General features: G+C 42.5%; 1 long non-coding RNA gene across 2 annotated transcripts; it reads right to left on the bottom strand.

Annotated features, from left to right (window-relative positions):
* Positions 1 to 156: 156 nt before the first annotated feature.
* Positions 157 to 24,767, bottom strand: LOC137204598 (uncharacterized). 2 transcript variants are annotated; one of them, XR_010933748.1, is made up of 5 exons: positions 22,593 to 24,767; positions 16,027 to 16,158; positions 13,265 to 13,425; positions 3,459 to 3,688; positions 157 to 889 (listed from the first exon to the last, which is right to left on the bottom strand). It is a non-coding gene; the product is annotated as an uncharacterized lncRNA (long non-coding RNA). The 2 variants fall into 2 exon arrangements; XR_010933749.1 differs by having other exon boundaries at positions 13,318 to 13,425.
* Between the last annotated feature and the right edge of the window lie 329 nt (positions 24,768 to 25,096).

The raw sequence follows: 25,096 nt of genomic DNA, 5'->3' as shown, positions 1-25,096 counted from the left end.
GCAGAGGCTGATTATATCCAAGTGTGAGAACAGTACACCACTTTCAGAAAGGCAGGACGGTTAACTAATGATTAGTCTTCGAGCTCATAAAAACGACACACTTACTGACATGGTCCTATGTCAGTGAATGTATGGAGAAGAAATAGATTTCTGTGGTATATTAAGAAAAAAGTTTTATTTGAAGCTTCAGTGTAAACGGAATTTCTAAATTGTAAGAGGGCATACATTTGCAAGAGGAGAAAAATCCAGATGTTCAAGGCCCTGGATCAGGATGTGAAGAATGTGTCACACTGACACATTCACTGAATAAAAGAAAGTCTCTAGGGCAGATTATTTAAAGAAGAGTGACAGCAAAGAATTCCTAAAACTATCAAGAATTCTGTCTCTCTCTTTTTAATGAGTGCACACCTATAAATTCCTTTGTTAGTTTTCAATGCACATTATTCTTTTTATTCAAACCCATAATAATAACAGTCTGAAATAATGCTCTTTAAGTTAAGTATAGAGCTTCAAAACAAGGGGCTGCTATTCAACCTCATAAAGCCCTCTGACCACAGCTCCCGGCCTGAACATTCTCCTAGTCAATCAATATTAGCATATCTGCACTATATCACCCTCATTAGGAAATTCGTTCATTCATTTAACGAAGTATTGACAGCCTACTCTGTGCTAGGCATCGTTCTTACAGGACGTCAAGAACACAACTGACAAAAGTCCCTGGGGGCTTGGTGGGGAGGAGGCAGATAATACACAATACTTGGGGATAAGTAACGTGCTATGCAAGGCGGTGATACGTGCTCTGGAAAATCAGCTTCCAGGAGCTGATTGTGGCATCTCTTCTCCAGCTCCATGTTCATCAGCAGCAATTCAGTGACATCACGTTGGTAACCTGAAACAGCAAAGTATTTGCACCATGGAAATGTGCAGATCTTACAAAGTGCAGCTTGTTTTTCTCAGAGAGGCAGCTGATAAACGTTTACCAGCATACCACTGGTGTGATTTTAGATCAAACATTGACATTTGAGCAAAGACATGAATGTGGTGAGGGAGTCAGCCTTCAGCCATATGTCATCTAGGAGAAGAGCATTTGAGGCCATGGAAGAGCCACTGCAAAGGCCCGAAGTAAGGAGCAGGCTGGGGGTGTCCTAGGAAGAGCAAGGAGTCCAGTGGACAGAGCAGAGAAAGTGAGAGACAAGGAGAGTGGTAAAGACACGCCGGGCCAGGTAATTTTAGAGCAGATTGTGGAGGATGCTGTAGGCCACTGGGGGGACTCTGGCTTTTACTCTGAGTGTGATGGAAAGCTATTAGAGGTTTTAGAAGAGAGGAATGTGGGATCTAATGAGCCTTTTTTTTTTCATTTATTTTATTTATTTAGTTTTGGCTGCGCTGGGTCTTCGTTGCAGCGTGCGGGCTTAGTTGCTCCGCAGCACGTGGGATCTTCTTGGACCAGGGCTCGAACCCGTGTCCCCTGCATTGGCAGGTGGATTCTCAACCACTGCGCCACCAGGGAAGTCCCTAATGTACTTTTAAATGGACCACTTTGGTATGTTGAGAATAGATTAAGTTGTGGGGAGTTGATGGGAAGTGAAAAGGTACAAGCAAGGCAAAACTATTCTAGATATTGTAGTCTATTTACCTAGGTGAAATGTGATGGCTCAGAGCAACAGTAACAGATGTAGTGAGAAATGGCTGGATTCTAGATATATTTTGAAAGCACCTACAGGAGGTGCCAATTGATTGAACATGCAGTGTCAGAGAAAGGAGTAAAGGCTGACACTAAGACTTTTGGTTTGAACAAATGGAAGGATGGATTTGACATCACTTGAGAAGTAGAAGACTCTGGGTGGAGCAGATGCAGGGGAAGGGAAGGGCGGGACAGTCAGAAGGTCAGTTCTGGACAAACTGAACTTCAGGTATCCATTATGTCGAGTAGGAGATGGATGTATGAGTCTGAATTTTAGGAGCCTGTTCTGGCCTGGAGATATAGATTTGGAAGGCATAGATGGCATTTAAAGGCTTAGAACAAGATAGTAATGCCAAGGAGTGAGTATAGACGGTGAAGAGACAAAGAACAAGGATTCAGCGTTAAGATACTCCAGGGTTGAAAGGTCAGGGGAAAAAGGAGGACCAACAAAAAAGAGTTAGGAATGAACAGCCAGAGACAAAGGAGAAAAGCCAAGGGTGTGGCGCCCTAGAAGCCAAGTGAAGAAATTGTTTTAGGCAGCAGGAAGTGATCAGCTGTGTCTAATGCTGCTGATAGCGCTGGTAAAATGAGAACTGAGAATTGATCACTCTATTTAGCGAAATGGAGGTCACTGGTGACCTTGACCAGCGTGGGTTCAGTGGAGGTCCGTGAAGCGAAGCCTCGTTGGAGTGGGTTTCGGAGAGAACTGGAGGAGGGAAATTTGAGACAGTGAGTATAAGAGACTCTTTGAAGGACGTCCTCTGCAAAGTAGAGCAGAGAAATGGGGCGGAAGCCGACAGGGGAATTGAGGTTAAGAGTAGGGCTTTGTTTGGTTTGGTTTAAAGATGAGAGAAATAACGGCAAGTTTGTATGGTGATGGGAATGAGCCAGTAGAGAAACTTCAGTGGAGGGAACTCTAGTCCCTCAACCCTTCTCTTCCTCCCTGCCTGGTTTCATTTCCCTCCTTGCTTCTTTTCCCTTGTTAGCCAGCCTGGTCCCATGACTCGCTATTTCTGTTATGCTTTTACTAACCCCCTACAATGCATCCCTTTTGTTACTCCTTCCTTCCCAAGCCCACCATTTTCTTTCTTCTCCAGAGCTCTTGGGTTGCCAGTTGGCTTTACTACAATAGTTTCACGCTACCTAACCTCACTTGAACCTGCAGAGCTGTCCAAGTATTCTTTTCTTCTTATATTCTTTCATGGTTTACTTCCTAGCAAATGACCAACAGTGTTTATTCCAATATTTTAAAAACTCGTATTCAGCATTTATTCAACCCACATTTATTGAGCAAGAAAATGTTCCAGACACTGGAGCCTGACACCCAACCCCCCACTGCTCCCTGGCCTCTTAGCAGATGACCTTTATTCCACTTTCCCGAAATGATTGATGCGAAGTTCTTCAATCTTCTCCCTCACATTCCCAACTTTAAAAGACATCCTCCCCATCATTATTTATAGAAAATAAAGTTTCCCTGCTTATCTCAAAGATTAACTCTTTCATTTTGGCCTTGATTCTGTTACCTCTTATATTTAATCACTTGTTCTATCAATTAATCTCCCTGCATCTTTTACGTCGTCTCCTCCCTTCTTCCCAGAGGGAACAGCTGTACTGGTCTTTGAACTAATCATTCTTTTGCTTTTCTTTGTGATTTTTTCACATATATACACACACATACATGTATAGGTAGATACATACATACACACACATACATATATAGGTAGATATATATGTGTGTGTGTGTATCTTAATACAGTGTTCACTTTTGACAAACCTGGTTTTGGGTTTTGGACTTTAAAACGCGAACCTAGCTGTGTACGGAGAAGACGGTTTGCCGCTCCTTGGAGGTCAGCTGAACAGACTCTCTGGGTTATAGTCTGGCTTCACCTTCCCCTGTGGGGCTGTCAGTACAGAAGGTCATGAGTGAGTCCTGGAAACATGGAGTTGGGGCCCGTGGCAGGAAAATGGGCAGGGGTGGAGGCTCTGCATTTGCTTTCTCAGCTCCTATATTAGAAGAAAACACAGAAAATTAATGAATTAAATTTCCCATTCGAGAAGTTAGCATCAAAATATACCCTGAGAAAACAGGAGGAAAGAACTAACAAAGGTATGAGCAAAAACTAAGAAAACAGAAAACAAAGATACAATAAAGATTATCAATACGACCAAAGCTGTTTCTTTAAAAGGACTAATAATGTAGACAAACCCCTGGCAATATTTATTAAGAAAAAAGAGAGAAGTAGAGATAGAGTTCGCAATGAGAAGGATATAGCAGATAAAAAACGGAAAACATTTACAATGAAAAACTTAACGCTGGGCTTCCCTGGTGGCGCAGTGGATGAGAGTCCGCCTGCCGATGCAGGGGACACGGGTTCGTGCCCCGGTCGGGGAACATCCCACATGCCGCGGAGCGGCTGGGCCCGTGAGCCATGGCCGCTGAGCCTGCGCATCCGGAGCCTGTGCTCCGCAAAGGGAGAGGCCACAGCAGTGTGAGGCCCGCGTACCGCAAAAAAAAAAAAGAAAAAGAAAAGAAGAAGACAGAGATAACAAATGGCGAGGATGTGGAGAAAAGGGAACACTTGTGCACTGTTGGTGGGAATGTAAATTGGTGCACCCACTGGGGAAAAGAGTATGGAGGTTCCCCAAAAATTTAAAAATAAAACTACCATATGATCCAGCAATTCCACTTCTGGGTATATATCTAAAGCAAATTAAAACAGGATCTTGAAGAGATATCTACACTCACGTGTTAATTGCAGCATTATTCATAATAGCCAATGTTCAGAAACAACCTAGATGCCTATCAACAGATGAATGTATAAAAGATGTGGTTTATATTTACAATGGAATATTATTCAGCCACGAGAAGGAAGGAAATCCTGTCATTTGTAACAACATGGATGAAACTTGAGGGTATTATGCAAAGTGAAATAAGTCAGACAGAGTAAGACAAATTCTGCATGATATCACTTACACATGGAATCTTTTTTTAAAAAAGTCATAACTCATAGAAACAGAGTAGAAAGTGGTTGCTAGGACTGGTGGGGGGCAGGAGGTGGAGGAAATAGGGAGAGGATGGTAGAAGAGTACAAACCTTCAGCTATAAAGATGAATAAGATCTGAGAATCTAATGTAAAACATGGTGACTATAGTTGCTGACACTATACTGTATAATTGAAATTTGGTAAGAGAATAGAACTTAAATGTTCTCATCAAATAAAAGAGAAATATGTGATAAACAGGTGAGGCATTGGATGTGTTAATTAGCTAGAAGGGAGGAATCCTTTTACAAGGTATATGTATGTCAGATCACCATGACGTACACTTTAAATATCTTATAATTTTGTTAGTTATACCTCAAGAAAACTGAAATTTAAAAAATACCAAGTATTGCCAAGGATATGGCACAACAGGAATGCTCATATACTGATCCTGGGCGTGTCAACTGGTACAACGTCTTTGCAAAGTATGGAAGCGGCCAATCGCCTAAAGATTAGACATTCCATTCTTCTTCCTTGTTTACCAAACCCCAATATTTTTAGAACAGCAATGTCCTTAGGCTCAGTGTATGAATCATGTCTGGTTGGAGCCAATCATAACCATCCTATAACATTTTGCTAGATATGTTTTCCCATTTCCTTGACACCAAGAGGCTGCAACCCCATTCTGGCCAATGGGATGTAAAGGGAAGTCTGATGAAGAACTTCTGGTTGCTAGGACACGAGAGTCCCCAAGGGTGGGGGTAGAGGTGGGGGGGTTCCCTTTATTCTTCAAACATGTCCCCATCCTAAGTCAGTAGTGGTCTACCCTTAGAAAAATAGGAAGGTTTTTCCTCCCTAAAAAAAAAAAGAAGCCCCCTTTTCTACATACTCTTTTCTCTTGTTTGGGACACTGGAATGAGACTGTGATGCCTGGAGTTGTGGAAGCCATTTTGTGATCATGAGGTGACAATCAAGAGGACCAAAGCCATCACACTAAGGTAGTAAGAGTTGAAGGATTGAAAGTGACTGGGTCCTTTGTTGACAATGTTAGATAATTAAATCTTTATTTCACAAACAACTGTTGGTGAGCTCTTCTGTATCCTGTAATCAAAAACTTTCCTGATAGAAAAGTTGTCTAGTAAAGTTAAAAAAATAGCTTACGATCCAGAATACTTTGACTCCTAAGTATTTACCTTAAATAATCCTTACAAACATGCACAAGAAAACATATCCAGAGATGTTCATCTCAACACTGTTTGTAATGATGAGAAACATCAAAACAATCTAAATATTCATCAACAGGAAATATGGATAAATAATTTGAGGTCTATTCATACAAAAGAATACTATATAGAAATTTCAATAAATAAACTGGAGTTACATGAATCAATACACTAAATCTTAAAAGAATGTTAAGCAAAAAAAAAAAAAAAGCAAGTTGAAAGAGGATTTATATAGTATGTTATATTTTGAGAGAATTTCAAAACATGGAAAGCAATATTATATGTATTTTTATAGATGAATTAATATATAACACAAATGTACACCATGCACAGGAATGTTAAATATCAGATTCATTGTAGTATGTATTTCTGGGGTGGAAGGGAAGGAAATAGTATACAGGGGTCTCAACTCCATCTATAATGTAAAATGTAAAGTGTGCCATGAATACAAATTATCATAGAAAATAACAGGAATATTCTAAGACTTCTCAAATGGCACAAATGCTTCAGCATTTCATTATTTTATAAGTCACATCAAGTCCTCCTTGGCTTACTCCAATCCTCATACATCAAACCTTACAGTATTTGAATTGTAAACTTTTGAGGCCTATAGTTAGTGAGAAATAGCAAACAGAATAAGTAATATATTAGAGGCTCCCAGGGTAATTTTTGCTGGTATCAAGGTAACTCAGTGAGCCATAAATATCATTTCAATGCTAGTCACCATTCTTTGCAAAGTGCACCAATCCCTACAACTCTGGATTTAATGTTCTCATAATCTTTTATCCCCTAGGACAAGTTGTAAAACTGTAATATCTTCATCCAATTTTCAGAAAGGCTCTGCATTTCAAAATCACAAACCTTTCCCAAGTTTGGATATTAAGGCAAATAAGAAGCTACAGGACTTCCCTGGTGGCGCAGTGGTTAAGAATCTGCCTACCAAAGCCAGGACCAGATGGCTTCACAGGTGAATTCTATCAAACATTTAGACAAGAGCTAACACCCATCCTTCTCAAACTCTTCCAAAAAACTGCAGAGGAAGGAACACTCCCAAACTCATTCTATGAGGCCACCATCACCCTGATGCCAAAACCAGACAAAGATTCTATGAAAAAAGAAAATTACAGACCAATATCACTGATGAATATAGATGCAAAAATCCTCAACAAAATACTAGTGAACAGAATCCGACAACACATTAAAAGGGTCATACATCATGATCAAGTGGGATTTACCCCAGGGATGCAGGGATTCTTCAATATACACAAATCAATCAATGTGATACACCATATTAACAAACTGAAGGATAAAAACCATATGATCATCTCAATAAATGCTGAAAAAGCTTTTGACAAAATTCAAAACCCATTTACGATAAAAACTCTCCAGAAATTGGGCATAAAGGGAACCTACCTCAACATGATAAAGGCCATATATGACAAACCCACAGCAAACATCATTCTCAATGGTGAAAAACTGAAAGCATTTCCTCTAAGATCAGGAACAAGACAAGGATGTCCACTCTCACCACTATTATTCAACATAGTTTTGGAAGTCCTAGCCATGGTAATCAGAGAAGAAAAAGAAATAAAAGGAATACAAATTGGAAAAGAAGTAAAACTTTCACTGTTTGCAGATGACATGATACTATACATAGAGAATCCTAAAGATGCCACCAGAAAACTACTAGAGCTAATCAAGGAATTTGGTAATGTTGCAGGATACAAAATTAATGCACAGAAATCTCTTGCATTCCTATACACTAATGATGAAAAATCTGAAAGAGAAATTAAGGAAACACTCCCAGTTACCACCGCAACAAAAAGAATAAAATACCTAGGAATAAACCTACCTAGGGAGACAAAAGACCTGTATGCAGAAAACTATAAGACACCGATGAAAGAAATCAAAGATGATACAAACAGATGGAGAGATATACCATGTTCTTGGATTGGGAGAATCAGAGTGAAGTAAGTCAGAAAGAGAAAAACAAATATCGTATATTAACGCATCTATGTGGAACCTAGAAAAATGGTACAGATGAACTGGTTTGCAGGACAGAAATTGAGACACAGATGTAGAGAACAAACGTATGGACACCAAGGGGAGAAAGCGGTGGGGGGTGGGGGTGGGATGAATTGGGAGATTGGGATTGACATGTATATACTGGTGTGTATAAAATGGATGACTAATAAGAAACTGCTGTATAAAAAAATAAATTTAAAAAAATTTAAAAAAAAGAATCTGCCTACCAATTCAGGGGACATGGGTTCGAGCCCTGGTCTGGGAGGATCCCACATGCCGTGGAGCAACTAAGCTCATGTGCCACAACTAGTGAGCCTGCACGCCGCAACTACTGAAGTCCGTGTGCCTAGAGCCCGTGCTCCACAACAAGAGAAGCCACCGCAATGAGAAGCCAGCGCACTGCAACAAAGAGTAGCCCCTGCTCGCCGCAACTAGAGAGAAGCCTGCACACAGCAACGGAGACCCAAAGCAGCCAAAAAAATAAAATAAAATAAAATAATAAGGGGGGAGGATAGATAAATAAACCTAAAATTTTAAAATTAATTAATTAAAAAAAAAAAAAGAAGCTACAAGGGGGGACTTATCTGGCAATCCAGCGGTTAAGACTCCGTACTTCCACGGCAGGGGGTGTAGGTTCAATCCCTGGGCTGGCAACTGAGATCCCACCTGCCGTGCAGTGTGGCCAAAAAAAAAAAGAAGCTACAAGGGAATTCAAGTTTATTGAAAAAGAAAAGACATGGGAGAAAGCACTGTTTGTACTAGGCAGTCTTCATTCTACATTGAAGGACACATAAATATCCGATATAGTTAATATTTCACTCTTTCTGGAAGATTTTTCCAAGTATCTTAAGAGTAATATTTCTTGCATAGATTTTAAAGTAAAAATTTGCAAAACCTTTTTAGACCTCTGTGCTGAAAGAATTATGCAGAAATGAGTTGTGCCAGAAGGGGACAAAGAAATTCCGAAGTCCCATGTTAGGTAAACAAGAAGGGGTCAGGGGATTTTGGATAAACGAGAACTGATCGATCTGTGAATACCCCGACTGTGAGTTCAGGATGTAGAGGATCAAAGAAAGAAAGTGCTCTTCGCAACCTAGCGGGCAGGAACTGCTGGGCAAGTGACCTTGGCCACCTGCAGAGGTCCCAGAAATGAGTGGCCCTACTCTGCCTCCTCAGGGCGAGTGACTACAAGGTCTAGCAATTCCCTGGCAGACAGGATCCCTTAAGAGTAGTGCTGACTCCAATATAGTGATTGTATTCTGGGTTAAAAGGACCATGAGCCTCCAGAACATGGACCAGAAAAAACCCATCCCTTGAATCCAAAGGTTGGGAGGAGAGTGTTCTAGTTCAGTCCAACTGTGGCACTCCTGTTAGAAGTTTCTGCTGTGAGAGCTGACTGTCCAGGATGAGCCCATAAAGTGACAGTGGGATATCCACAGGCAAGGTCTGGGAGGCTGTTCAAGCCAGAGAATTGGAATGTAGACACCCCAGAACACGGGGTGAACAAGGAAGTGAACAAGGAAGGCGGGGATGCTGAAGGAAGAGAGGATCTACAGAGAAAAAAAGATGAAGTTAGGATGAAGAGAGATGATGAAGATAAAGAAGGCCAAAGGTCAAAGGGGTAGGATGAGACAATAATGAATATAACGTACAGAATCTAAAAGGTAAGTTCTGGTGGGCAGGATTAGGCAGTAGAACTGAACCCCTGTGTCCTGCTCAGCAGGGCTTCCATCATCCTATGAACCAGAGTGATGGACCCAGAGCCTCGGCCTCTACCTCCAAAGCCCTTTGGCCCTACGGGCTAGAGTTATGGGCCTTTTTGTAGGAGTCTCATTTACAGCTCCACTCTGCCTGTATCCCCACCCGCACTATGCACAACAGCTGACATAAGACTCCCTCTTGCTCCTAGTCACTCCACTTCAGGCGCTGACTTATCCCAGTGGTCTCCAGTGAGTCTGAGCTCTGTTATTTCCAACTTTCCACTTGTCCTTCCCACTTTCTCTATTCCAACAAGCTGAATTCCTGGCCTTGAACTTGACCACACTGACCTCTGGTATTCTGTCTAAAGGCCAGCTTTTGGCCCCTTCTCATTTGGGAAGGAGCTTCCTGGCAGATGCTTTGGGGTTCTACCTGCACTGCAGAATAAAACAGTGATCGGCACAGTCAAATAGAGCAGAATGTCAAAGAGAAAGAATGAGATGGAGACAACACCATGGGTGATGCCTGAGTGTGCAGTTTCAAGAGCACAAACACGGATGGACCTGGAGGTAATTATGCTTGTGAAATAAATCAGAGAAAGACAAACACTGTATGTTAGCACTTATATGTGGAATCTAAAAAAGAAAACAAATGAACGAATATAACAAAACAAACATGCTCACAGGTATAGAGAACAAACCAGTGGTTACCACTGAGGAGAGAGAAGTGGGGAGGAGTAAAATAGAGGTATGGGATTAAGAAGTACAGACTACTACGTATAAAATAGATAAGCTACAAGGATGTAATGTACAGAATGGGGAATAAAGCCAATATTTTATAATAACTTTAAATGAAGTATAGTCTATAAAAATATTGAATCACTATGTTGTACACCTAAAACTAATATAGTATTGTACATCAACTATAGTTCAATTAAAAATAAACAAATAGCTCAGTGGTTCTCAAAAAAATAAACCAAAAAACCCTCCACAAACTTGAGAGTCGAAAAGAAAGGGAGGGGCAGGAAAAGATGAAGATAAACCAGAAAACAAAAGAGTGGCCACATGTAGCAAGTAGGCTGAGGCAGTTTTCTGACCCACTTCTAGGTGTCTTTATTTCCCTCTTACCCCAGAGGGAATGGCTTTCTGAATAAGACCAGCGGAAACTTTCAGGGGAAAGGCAATTGGAAACGCCTGGCTTAGGTGACATGCGTAATGAGAAGGCATTTCCTTACAGCAGTTTCTGATAAGGACATACTTTCACCTGCTGTCTGTTTACTGCTCCTTCAAAGGAAAGCTCTGGTTGCCCTACTGAGTTCTAAGCTTCAGGTATCCTAGCTGTCTTTTCTTGTCCCTGCTAACCAGAGAAAGAGAGAAGCTCTTCATGTCCCTGTTCTGGCATTATTTTTTCTAATCTAGTTTGGGCAGTCAACTTGCTTTCTCAACATCCTGTTCTTGGCCTTTAAATCTCAGTCTGAAACAAGAGCTACTGTATTGTGTATTTGAAAGTTGCAAAGAGAGTAATTCTTAAAAGTTCTCATTCAAAGAAAAAAATTTTTGTAACTATGTGTAGTGATGTGGATGTTAAATAGACTTAGTGTGGAGATCATTTCACAGTATATACATATATCAAATCATTATGTTGTACACCTGAAACTAATATAATATTATATGTCAATTATATCTCAATTAAAAAATTAAAGAAAAGAAAAATATTTTTTTTTTTTGGTCGCTCCGCGCGGCTTGCAGAATCTTAGCTCTCCAACCAGGGCAGTGAAAGCACCAAGTCCTAACTACTGGACGGCCAGGGAATTCCCAAGAAAATTAATTTTTAAAAAACAGACAAATAAGCATAAATTGTTCATGTTTGCCAAAGTAGTTGCTCATTTTAAATGGTATCACCATAGACTATCTTTAAAATGTACTGAACACAGGTTTCCCATAATTATTAATTGACTGGCTCCCTGAGAGTAATGTTCATTTCAATGATTATAACCATTCTTTTCTCCTAACAGTCACATAGATAAAAATTAACATCCTGGGATATATATATATATATATATATATATATATATATATATATATATATGTATACATATTTGTAGATTTTTTCTCAGTCAAAATTCGACATCACAGTTTGGTTTGGAAAGTAAGTTTGCAAGAATTTCATGGAGTGTAAAGAGACCCTCCTGTCCTAAATTACAGTGTAGGTCTTTGGATGGAGTTGCTTTGCCTGAGAGAAATAAACAAGTGCTTAAGGGTAATAGCACTTAAAACATTCCATACAACACTTGTAAATTTATTCTCACATGTCCTCTGTTCTTTCAGGTGGACGGGGAACACCTGTTGGTTGGCGGTTCCTATCAGAGCCAGAAAGCGTGTAAACAAACGTTACAATTTGTATTATTTTCATCCCCTTCAGTAACTGAACCTTGATCACCTAATTTGTGTCAAGTGGCTTCAGGAGGCTGCAGGCAGGCCGGGAATTTGTGCAAAGATCTATCAGACCCTGGAGACTTCCTAGAAGTACAAGGTCAGTGGGAGGGATAAGCTGCCACTCAACTACTCTTGTTGTACATCAGTTCAGTTTCCCTTCTGTTTTTAAAGTGGCCTCGGGGAATGGGACATGCGTCTTTACTGGAAAGAACAAGGGCTTGAAGGCCCAAAACACCAGGCCTGATTCTCTGTTCAATCACATAATAGCAGCAACCTTGGGCCGATCAATTAACTGCTCTAATCTCCAGTTTTCTCACCTGTACAGTATAAGTTAACATCTCCTAGAGATGTTGCATGAGTTGGATCAGTGTCCTCGGGGGGCTCCTGGAGTCAGATTAGTTAGGGTTCAAATTCTGGCTCAACCACGGATCTGCTGTGTGAATCTGGTCAAGCTGCTTAAAGTCTTTAAAGCCTCAGTTTCCTCAATATATGCAATATTCATACAAATGATTCCTATCTTATTGGGTAGTTGTGCCGAGCAAATGAGATTATCCTGAGAATGCAGCATAGTGCCTGGCACATAGCAAGTGTTCAAATGAATGTTAGCAGTTATTACAGGAAGCACCACTCACAGTAAATTATTTCTGGTTCTCTTAACCAGGTTGCAGATGAATAGGACAGGAGGCAGTTGTGCTAGATGTGCCCAAAGGCAGACTCTTTTCTACACAAAGCACTTCATTCTCTTTTTCCTTTTTTCTCCTTTCAAGATTGTTCTGGTACACATTAGCAAAATGCCTTGGGGGAAGGGAGCCTAGAAAGGCTTTAAGTGTAAGTATTTCCTTCACAAGGAAATCCATGTGCTTTCAGAAGAAGCTGGGTCTTGGAAAGAGGCCAGTGAGATTAAGTGCCTAAGACTGTAAATAAATCACAAAAGAGGAGACTCTGTGAGTCCAGATTTAAGACAGATCATTAATATCTTCATTAATGTTTTTCTTTATGTGCTTTTTAAAAAGTATGAATTGTGGTTGGTTTAGAGGTTGAATTTTATTTAAGAGGTAATTGTGTAGGTGTTTCAAACTATAGAATAATGTCCCTTTTGGTAGTAATTAAATTTTTAGCTTTGGAAAAATGTTCAGAGTTCAGATAATTAGTGTGAAGTTTTAGGTTGAGACCATGGCCTTGCCCCACTGCTGCCCCCAGGCAGACGCCCACACCTACCAGCCTTGCCTGAGCCCTCTCTGGGTTCTCAGGAGATTCTGCAACTTCCTTACTTTGTGGGAGCGTCCTCAGTGCTCAGCAAACACATCTAGGACTGGGTGTCATCTTTACTGTCTGTGTGTAGCAGCATTCCCCATCACAGGCCGATTCTGATGTTCATTCTGTGTTAGGAAAAGATGGACAGATTTATGATTTTCACTATAATGACTTCTGCAGAGTTTTGCCATTTTTTAACTCCCCCACTTTTCCTTTTTGTAAAATGACTTTCTCATCCCCAGACATACTAAATGAATATAAAAGTGATATATCGTGGTTACCAGGGACTGGTGGAGAATAGGGAGTTATTGCTTAATGGTGAAGAGTCTGTTTGGGATGACAAAAAAGTCCTGTAAATGGCTAATGGTGATGTTTACACAACCCTGAATGTACTTAATGCCAATGAATCATACACTTAAAAATGGTAAATTTTATGTTGTGTGTGTTTTAGCATGATAAAAAAAAAGTGCTATTTCAACATCACAGTTTCATCAATTTATATAGACAATATTTTCTAGTCGGAGAGTATCAGGTGGCCCAGGTTTTAACGGGCTGCCATTTGGAGATAGAAACCAATAAAATGCTCCCTTCCTTAGGTAGCAGGGACCCTACTAAGGTGACCAGAATGCTGTGCTCCCTTATTAGCATATTAATTCATTGCATAGAATTAGATGCTTTGAAAGTACTTGAAGGTTTGCCATTTTTTGAAATTCTAAGCACCCTCCTTTCAATGTCATCACTTAAAGGCAGGGTTTTCACAAATGGCTTAGTTGTCAAGAGAAGGATAGGTGTAAAAGACACATCTTCTCACTTGTGAGTCTGTTCTCAACCTCTCATTCCAGTTAATGAAGGTTTTGATTGGCTGTGTCCCATACCAGGATTTAATTGGGACATTTATATTTTAAAAGTAAATTAATTCTCCTGGAAAAACATTAAAATGTTTTTGAACTTCTGGTGCTTGAAAAATACTGGTAAAATCATCTCCTAACACAGGAATGGATTATTTTCTATTTTTCAGAGGAGGGTGACTAGACTAAAGATAGGGAAATGTGTCTTCATGTGACTGCAGGAAGAGTCGTGCCTATGGAACTGTGGTTTCTTCTCTCCCTCTCCTAGTTTCCTTCTCTCTCTCTGTCCTCGACCTTTGCTTCAGCATCTATTTCTCTTTCTCACACAGGCACAGTGTTATAATAATCATACTTCACATTTGTCCAGCATTCTTTTCTTGCCATTCGTTCCTTGAAACCACCCTGTAAGGTAGAGGGTGATTAAGGCAAATAGTATTGCCATTTTACAGACTTTTTAAAATGAGATACAGAAAGGATAAATGACACAGCTAGGTATGGGAAGATGCAGTCCTAAAACCTGTCCTGTGGCTCCAGTCTAATCCTGGTTCCATAGCTGTAGCCCGGATTCTGGGGAGCATGCAGTTCATGGTGGGGACAGGGACATAGCACCACCAGACATACGGCTCCAGTGACTGTGACAACAGGCAGGTGTGGTGCTCAGCACAGTCATCATTAAGCACCCCTGAAGATTCTCCCAGGAGCTCCCATCCTGGCTGTTGATCAGCTCCCATCCATCCATCCATCCATCCTTCTGTCCAGGATGAAGGGGAGTGTAGGAGGTATTCAGCTGGGGGAGGCCCAGAGGCACATATGCCCTCTGGATTCTGGAGACTCCTCTTAAAGGCTAAATTGACAACTGAGTTCAGCCATTTCTGTCCAGATAGCTGGTGATATGTCACAATAAAATTATTTCTCAAAGATAAATTCAATTGTCATATTGAATTATTATCCAGTTAATTCTAGCTACACAGATACTGCATTTATATATTTATTATATTTTTTTGGCTGCATTGGGTCTTCATTGCTGCGTGGGCTTTCTCTAGTTGCAGAGAGCAGGGGCTACTATTCACTGCAGTGCGCCAGCTTCTCATTGCAGTGGCTTCTCTTGTTGCGGAGCACGGGCTCTAGAGCGCAGGCTCAGTAGTTGTGGCACACGGGCTTAGTTGCTCCCTGGCATGTGGGATCTTCCCGGACCAGGGCTCGAACCCGTGTCCCCTGTATTGGCAGGCGGATTCTTAACCACTGTGCCACCAGGGAAGCCCGGGGTAACAATTTAAAAACATGTTTCCAGTTCCCTTCCCTCAAAGAATCAATTTAGTTATGTAAAAATGCAAAAGATTAACAAAATCACCTTAATATTATGATTAACTGATACCTGTCATGCTGGATTGTTATAACTTAAGAACACTTCACCAGCTTCCCAAATCAAATCTGTAGTTTCCCTTTTTATTGTATTTAAAAAAGAAATCTTGGTATGAGAAGCCTGAAAGAAAACTTTCAATGTGCACCAAACACATTTCTAGCTTTTATTCTCCATTGCTATTTGCAGTTACCCAGAGAGGGAAAGTACTGTAAGAAAAATACCACCCAGAAAGATCTCACTCAGGTCACAATTCACATAATTTTTCCTAAGATGCTCAACTGTGACAAGCAAAAGCCAATTCAAAGATAGATCTTTGGGGCACCCTCTGGTGGCTGAGAAGAGTCAGGAGCTGTGTCCAGACTCAGAAGGCCAGTGAGCTTTGAGGCTTTTTAAAGTGGCCATTACTAAATTTTTCCATTCACCATTGAAAGTGTATCCAGATCAGGAAAGCAGGAGGGAGTGGAAAGAATTTGGAATCACAAGACTTGGATCTGAGTCAGAGCTCTGTCACTTACCAGTTTTGTGAACCTATGTCTAGCTGGTCAGTTTCCACAGAGCTGAAGTTCAATCTGGCATTTCTCATTGGAGATAAGAGGCAATGTCAAAACTAGAGGGGTATATGATTCCATTGTCCAGGAAAGGCCACTCTATAGAGACAGAAAGTAGATTAGTGGTTGCCTGGGGTTGGGGATGGGAGTGGGGATTAATTGTAAATGGACAGAAAAGGTCTTAGTGGGGTGATGAAATGTCCTAAAACTGGATTGTGGTGATAGTAGCACACACAGTAAATTTACTAAAAACCATTGCAATGTATATTAAAAATGAGTGAATTTTGTGGCCTGTAAATTATACCTCAATAAAGGTGTTTTTAAAAAAACAACAGGAGGGAAAAGCAGAGTGGATAACTCGTAAATGTAGGTACAGAGCTAGGAAGCCTGGGAAACTGGGTAGAAGGAAAGGTGAATGTGGAGCTCGGATGGGGGTGAGCAGGAACAATGCCTAGGACAGCTGCTGCAGTTTGGAACTTATTTTGTCCACTTTCCGTTGTCCATAGCTCGTGCCTAGGTGGGTGGCCTGAGGTCCGCAGTCTAGAGGCAGAAAGGACACTGCTTCCCGGCTCAGATTCCTATTGCAGGTAGAGGCAGGGCTTCCATGAACTCCAAACGGAAAGTCTGACCATTCAGGGGCATTTCTGATGGAGGGAAGACCATTAAAGCAGACAACTTGATGCAGTTGCGTCAAAACGACCATTTGGAAATATAAAGACTGTGTTTTCTTCCTAGCTTTTCTCCATCATAGGTAATTCAGTACGGTGGGGGAATAAGATGAGATTAAGGAATGGGCTGGGGAGAGAATGTCTATTTTTTACATTACTTACTAATAGAAAACTTGAAAGTGTAAGGATTTACAAAATTACCAGAAGAAAGTTCACGAGAATATCTATGTAGAGTTGGGTAGAGAGAAATTTGTTAGGAATAATGCCCAAACCAGAACTCTGAAAGAGGTGATAAATGGACTTGGTTAGTTTAATAAAATAAAATAAGAAGAGAAAGAAAAAGGAAAAGAAAAAATAAGACACAGATGACATACTAGCAAATAACGTTATATTATATGTACCAAACAGGTACATATCCTCAATGTAACAGACACAAACCAGAGAGAAACGGGCAAAGGATGGGTACAGATAATTCACAAGAGGAAAAATAAATGAAGAGATACAATCTGTCAACATCTGAAACAGCATTTAACCTGGCTACTTACTAATAAATGTTATTAAGAAAACAATGAGCTATTTATCACCTATGAGATTAGCAAAGATTAAGAAGATCGATGTTGATTATCTTCAGTGCTCTGGTAAATTGGTACAGCGTTCTGGGGAGTAATTTGGCACTACACTTCAAATGCAAATATGGATACCTTTTGGCCCATTCCATTTTTGGGAATTACTTTATGTCAATTAGACATGTGTGAAAAGATATATACATTAGGATGTTCATGACTGAGGTACTCATAACAGCAAAAAAATAGAAAGGTTCTCAAACGCCCTTCAACAGGGATTTCGTTAGTATTGTACATCTATTCAATGCAATATATGCAGTAATTAAAAATGAATGTGATCTATATTTGGGGTCATGGAGGAAATGTTTACATTGTGTTGCTAAATAAAAAATATCAGGGTCATAATAGCATAGATGATATGATTACATTTTTGTTTAAAATAATAGTGTGTGTGCCTGGGTGATGGATGTGAAGCGGCACCACCCAGATGCCCCTTCAAAAGAGGACTTGTTGCTGTCAGCGCGGTCAGGAACTGACCCAGCTGCAGGGCTACCTCTCCCAATGTCCTGCCCTCCCGAGCAGGGAGGGTGGGTACTTCCTGATGGAGGTAAGGGTATAAGGCCGGTCATTTTAGCTCAACAGAGAGCAATTCTGCTGGGCCATTTTCACCCCAGAGCTTTCTGTCTGGTGAGCCAAGGTTGCAACACATCTCAAGTTCTCTCTCTACCTGTTTCTGCTTTCATCCCCTTCTTTCCACAGGTGTTGACCCCAAGGACAGTTCTTAAGAAATGTCCTGCACAATAAACTCCATCTCAGAATCTGCTTCCCAGAAAACCCAAACCAGTGATTTTTATACCTATCCAGTGAACAAATTCTGGAAAAAATATTCAAGTATTTTGTGCTGGATGGTTTGTAATGTCATTATTTTGGCATTGTCTGATTCTTTTAAAATGGGTATTTGTTATTTTTGTCATTAGATGAAGATAATACAGCAGTTTTTCATTCTGGAAAATAAAAAGAAAAATTAGTAGCTTGGTGCTATTCTGGTTAAGATGACCAAATCTAAGTATCCACATCGAAATGGCAGCATCTCAGCCACCTGGTGTGCAGCCTTCTGAACGGGGAGCCGAGCTGTTCTGAACACCCTTCTGGCCCACACCCTTCCTACTGCTCTAGGTCTTGGTTCTGGTAGGAGTTTTGGCATGTCTTCCACCAGGTTGTCGGAACATTGTTGAGGTTGCCTATGAAGTATAAGATGCAATTTGGGAGGGACTGTGGGGAGCCACTGAAGGTGATGTGCACCCACATGGATAGGAGTAGATGTACACAGAACGCCCCATGCTGATAAACTCTCAAGCCTCCAGGGAGTGTCTCCTTTTTCATCATGAGCAGGTGGAACATGTGTGCTGGGAAGGGAGCCAAATGGTATCTGCCACCCAGATTCCTTAGCTTAGAGCCTTGAACTGTTTGGCAAATACCTCATACTGCCTATACCAGAAGAATCTGTCTCCTAGTTTCCCTCTGAGTGTCTTGTGGCCTTTCCAGATTTGGGCCATATCTTGTGGCCATGTTGAAGAATGTAGGGAAACTACAGGGTTAAAAGCCATTGCTGCTGAGAACAAAGTATTTTGCTTGGCTCACACAGTCTTAGGAAATAGTGAATTAGCTATCAATTGTAGCAGAGATCATGAGTTGTTCCTGCAAATCCATTCTCCCCTAAATACAAAACCCCAGTTTTGCTGGCACATGGCTATCCAGCAAAAGACTACATTGCACAGGCTCCCTTGCAGCGAGATGTGATTAAATGAGTAAACTGTTGCCCATAGGATGTGAGCAGAATAAATGTTCCGGGTCACCTCCTTAAAGGAAGCACTTCCTCGTCTCCTGCTTCCTGCTAGCCAGGATGCAGGTCCAGCAGATACAGTGGTGAACCATATCCCATATGGACCAGGGCAAGACCTGGATGAATAGGCCACAAGAGAGAAACAGCTTTGGTCCCTGCTACAATGAAACTCCAGAACCTCATAGCATCCCTTGATCACTTACTCTTGTACTGATACATAAGAGAGAAATACACTTTTTATTTAAGCCTCTGAATTTTTGGAAGGGGGAAATGCAAAAACCAGTCATTGTTTTTATATTATACTTTTATAACCCCATTATAGTGTTTATTATACTAATGTAATTACTTGTTTACTTCTCTGTCTCCTTCTCTAGATTCTTTCTTTCTGAGCTACTAGCATAGAAGTGGCATTCCCTAAATGTTTTCTAAATGCATGAGCAATTGAATGCTGAGGAAAATCTGTGGAAAAGCAAAGCTGGAGAACTAAGTACAAACTTTAATTTCACAATTTCATGTAACCAAAGTTTCTCCAGGCCTCTCTAGCCTGGGGGGACAACTAGAATCCCATCAACACATGGGGACAAAAATTATGAATGCATAAGTACTCACAGCTGTCCCTTCCTTACCCCTGGAGGAACATTCTAGTGTTTCCTGCTTAGCATTCTACCACATCATCCCGATCCTGATAAAAATTCACACCCGTCTTTCAGATCAGATTAATCCGTGCAAGGAGCACCACTGAGAGGGAAGTTTTATCTCAGAAAAGGCTGAGAAAGGGAAGAGGGGAGCAGGAGGCCTGAGTGAGAGAGTGGGAGCTGGGGAGGAAGGGGAAAGGAGATTCAGTGAGTGAGGCTGCAGACTGTAAACTGCATTTCCTTTTTTTTTTTTTTGCGGTACGCGAGCCTCTCACTGCTGTGGCCTCTCCCGTTGCGGAGCACAGGCTCCGGACGTGCAGGCTCAGCGGCCATGGCTCAGGGGCTCAGCTGCTCCGCGGCATGTGGGATCTTCCCGGACCGGGGCACGAACCCGTGTCCCCTGCATCGGCAGGCGGACTCTCAACAACTGCACCACCAGGGAAGCCCTGCATTTCCTTTTGAATGTCACTTGAGAGATACCAGTAAAGACCAGAATTAATGTGCTTTTGATGGCTGGTCTCTGCTCTCTGACAACAACACCATAGAAGACAGGGCAGGACATTGGGATTTTTTCCCCAACAACATTAACAGCTCCAGTTTCACTGGCTTTTAGCCCATCTCTTCATGAAGGGCCTCAGCCTGTTCCCTAGTTCACAATTTTTTTCTGAGTGTCCTAGATGTTGTCTCTCTTGTAGCCAAGAATTCCAACCGTCATTGTGATGCTGGCCGCTCATGAAGTCACAGGAAGGCAACCCGTATCCTCCGTGACTGCCACAGCTATCCCCGGGAAAGCCCACGGCATGGTCTTCACATGCTCCAAACACCTTCTGTCCTGGTCCCCTGGTCTTTGAGATTAACCAAGGAACTGGTGTCTGAGTTACAAGTCCTTCTCATCTTAATTTTTCTCCCAGATGCATACGAAAAAATGAAAAGTTCCTGGAATTCCCTTGTGGTCCACTGGTTAGGGCTCCACACTTCCAACTGCAGGGGGCACAGGTTCGATCCTTGGTCCAGGAGCTAAGATCCCATATGCTGTGTGGTGCAGCCAAAAAAAAAAGTTTTTTTTTGAAGTTCTTCCTTTCTTCTTCAGCCAAAAAAACCATCATGCAATTCAAACTCTTGTGGTCCTAGCCTCCAGTGCAAAACACATGTCAGAATCAAGCTGCCTCAGGCTTGGACCTGGCATTGATCAAACTAACCTGCGGCACAGTGCAACGAGTTTGAGGCCCTTGCCAGCTCTTCAGTCATGGACTGAACACCTGGAAGGTAACACACTGGAGCTGTGGTGCAGGGCAGGCGGGCAAACCGCAGCTGCCAATACTGGGACCCCTGGGGTCCACGTGCATCGGGAGGAGGGATGACATAACTACTAGTGTAATTCCTCAGTCTGCTGGACTCATAGTACAAAGATAGAGCTGAAAGTGGTTTCTGAACTTTATTAAGCATTATTATGTAAATAAGCCAGAAACCTCCAGCCAGATGACTGAATTTCAAATATTCAGGAAACTGAGTTGATTATAAACAAGACTACTGACTTACAAAAATGCACTTTGTTCTTGATGTTTGACAAATATAATTTTGCTCCAGTTGTTTAAGACACAGCTTCTCACGGTTGGTGAGGAAACAAATCTGCTGTGAATGTGCAAAGCAGTGACAATGCATAACATGGGGCCTTCGGGCAGCGACCACATGGTTCACGTCTGCTGACAAGTGAGATCCCTGCTAGACAAAAGAGTGAAGAGACGCAGGAGTTATGGGAATTTGTTTTACCAAGGGAGAATTAAGGAATGTTTACCAAATGGGTTTTCTGTGTATCCATATTTACTAGCAAAATCCCAGTGTGAATAAGGCCATAAAATCAGTCATTTATTCAGTAGTCCATGTGAGGCACTGTGCTGAGTCCTGATACTAAAACAGAATGTTTAAAATAACTGTCGGGACTTCCCTGGTGGCACAGAGATTAAGAATCCGCCTGCCAGTGCAGCGGACATGGGTTCGAACCTTGGTCCAGGAAGATCCCACATGCCATGGAGCAACTAAGCCTGTGCACCACAACTACTGAGCCTGCGCTCTAGAGTCCATGAGCCACAACTACTGAAGCCCGCGCGCCTAGAGCCCGTGCTCCGCAACAAGAGAAGCCACCGCAATGAGAAGCCAGCGCACTGCAATGAAGAGTAGCCCAGGCTCGCTGCAACTAGAGAAAGCCCATGTGCAGCAACGAAGACCCAACACAGCCAAAAATAAATTAAAAAAAACAAAAAACAAAACCTGTCGTAATGTGTGGCCACCTTATGTAGAGTACAGAAAGCCTGTAGCTATTTGCAGCTCCCAGCATTGCAAAAGCCATGCAAAAAATACAAAGTAAAAAGAATGTCTAGGGCTTCCCTGGTGGTGCAGTGGTTGGCGGTCCACCTGCCGGTGCAGGGGACTTGGGTTCGTGCCCCGGTCCGGGAAGATCCCACATGCCGTGGAGCGGCTGGGCCCGTGAGCCATGGCTGCTGGGCCTGCGCGTCCGGGGCCTGTGCTCCGCGACGGCAGAGGCCACGGCAGTGAGAGGCCCGCGTACCGCAAAAAAAAAAAAAAAAAAAAAAGTCTATATGTGCATAACTGAGTCACTTTGCTGTACAGCAGAGAGTGGCACAACACTGTAAATCAACTATACTTCAATTTAAAAGAATTTTAAAAAAATGCAAAGGAAAACACACATACAGGCACGCGAGCGTGCACACACACACACACACACACACACACACACACGCCAGTGCTTTATGGGGATGGAGAAGGAAGCTAAGTTTCCCTTTAATTAAATGATATATTCTCTAACCTTTTAGATAGCTGAAAGCTAATTTAAGCTCTGAAGGAAAGGTACGTCTCATCTATTGGGTCATCTTTGGGATGCTCCCGGGTGACTGCGGATACCAGATGTAATCACTGAAGTGTCAGCATTTTTGTTCTCCTTTTCTGCAGTGATACACAGAGCTCCATTGTCTAGTCTCTCAGGCGGCTCTTGCTGGCAGATTCCATGTAAAATCACAGAGGGCAATTCTCCTTCGTTGGGGATAGGGACGCTGGGGGTGGAGCTCCCCTCTGCCGAGAGGGCCACTCACCCGGCCCCAGGTGCTGGCAGGAGACAGAGCTGGGGGCCCGGCACTGGGGCAGAGCTCAGGCTCGGCACCGGCGGCGGCGGGTCAGGACCCCCAAGCATCCCAGTTTCCCTAGGCCAGCCAAACCTCTGTGTCTGTGCTGAAAATCCAGCCTGCAGAGGCTCCTCTTGGATGACACCTAGAGATGACTGAAGGAAACAGAATTCTGGGCAACTGGAAAGAACTTGAGTAGAATGAAAGTAAGGGTTGTCTCCCCTCTGGGTGCATTTCTGGGGTGTCTTGGGTGTGCTCTAGGTGGAGTGGGCAGGTGTTAGGGATAGGAAGGAAGCACTGACAACTCTTCTTGGGAACCTGAGAAAAATCCAATTAGATATCTACCTCACAGGATGAAACAACAAAAATGAAATATTTCAGATGGATTTTTTTGTATGTAAACAAATAAGACCACAAAGGAATAAAATAAGAGAATTTCTCAGTAAAAAAAAATAAAAAAGACTGTGGGCAGGGCTGCAAAAACATTTAGGAGCCCCAACAATACTTTTTGACTGATTAGAGGTGGAAAGCAAGGGAGAAGGAAGTGTTAGGGCTGAGAACCAGATCTCTGGCCTTGCAGATCTGGGGCTCCTGCATCCTTCTCTCTGAAGTGAAAGCAAGGAGGACATTGCCTGAATCACCCATCTCTCACTCCCCACCTGCCCTGGCTGCTCTGTCATCAAACTCTCAAACAAGGCAGCCCCTGAATTCCTTACTATGACAATTACTTCATTTTGCGGCAATTTTTTTTTTTTTTTTTTTTGCCTGTGTTGGGTCTTCGTTTCTGTGCGAGGACTTTCTCCAGTTGCGGCGAGCGGAGGCCACTCTTCATCGCGGTGCGCGGGCCTCTCACTGTCACGGCCTCTCCCGCTGCGGAGTACAGGCTCCAGACGCGCAGGCTCAGTTGTGGCTCGCGGGCTTAGCCGCTCCGCGGCATGTGGGATCTTCCCGGACCGGGGCACGAACCCGCGTCCCCTATATTGGCAGGCGGATTCTTAACCACTGCGCCACCAGGGAAGCCCCGCGGCAAATATTGAAAATACTTTTGAACCAAAACATAGGACACCAGATCCCTGGGTGGTCTAAAAGTGGAGGCAGGGCTGTGCCTCCAAATAAGGGTGTAAGGTCCTCGAGATGGTTCCGTTTTTAGGACTCCAAAGGGTGTGCTCCGAGGTAGGACCTGAAATACTGGAAGCTCTTTGGTGGGGTGTGTTCCAGGTCCTCAAGTCATTACGAGAACCATGTCTGACCTCACAAACGCACGCTGATAAGACGATTTATCTGGATAAATCTCAGGATTCCACAATCTCCACATGTGGCCTCTGAAGGAATTCTTTTTCCAAAACCATTTTTAATCTCATAAAGTCCAAAGAAACTCAGAAAGGACTATCTTATTTCTTTCCTTTGCATTAACTAGGGGAAAAAAAAGTCCCTAATGCCTTTCTTTTCAATAGGCTAAAATCCCATTTCCAACCTAATTGGAAATTGCATCAGTCCAGGCCCTTTAGCCAAGATGGGATCGGTAGGAGCCAAGTCCCCACAGCTGAGGTGCTGTGACCGGTGCAGGCGGCGGCTTCCAAACTAGCATGTAAGGGAGCAATAAGCATCTCTCCCTATATTCTCAGGCAATTGAGAGCTATGTTATTTAAGGTTTCATGGGAAGTTATCAATTGTATTGCTTAAATTAATAAATTTTTAAACACCTCCCATCTAATCACACTGTCTTCTTTTGAGTTCTGCCTCTGGCTGTGTCTTATTTGTTGTGGGATGGAGGGTAATTCTCTGTGTCGTTTCTACATGTGTTGTAACAACTCTTGTCCCAGACCGTCTTTCCAAGGATATTGTACACAAAAAAACCTTGGAGGATAGCGATGGAGTCTCTTTCAGGGGCTGGGGGCAGATTTGTTTTCTGGCAAGGATAATAAAGGTGATGTCTGTCTCTGGAACAAAGGTTAGGCAGGTTTGCCAAGAGCCCACTATAAGATCGGAGGTTTTCTAAGCTCACAGTTCCTCAGCTTTGACATAAATCCACTGTGTGCATAGCACCCGCCTGTGCCCACCTCGGCACCACCCCCATGGGACTCGGGGCTCAAGAGGAAGCCATGAGAATGTGAAGCTCACGCTGCCTGCTGTGCTGCGAGTAATAACGCCCTTTGTCTCTGACCAGGGGATGTCAATGCCAGCATCAGTG

Source organism: Pseudorca crassidens, chromosome 13 (genome assembly GCF_039906515.1).
Source record: "Pseudorca crassidens isolate mPseCra1 chromosome 13, mPseCra1.hap1, whole genome shotgun sequence".
In the NCBI taxonomy this organism is placed as follows: Eukaryota; Metazoa; Chordata; class Mammalia; order Artiodactyla; family Delphinidae; genus Pseudorca; species Pseudorca crassidens.
Note: the sequence above shows the minus strand (reverse complement) of the source record. Positions and strands in the feature narration are given on the sequence as shown.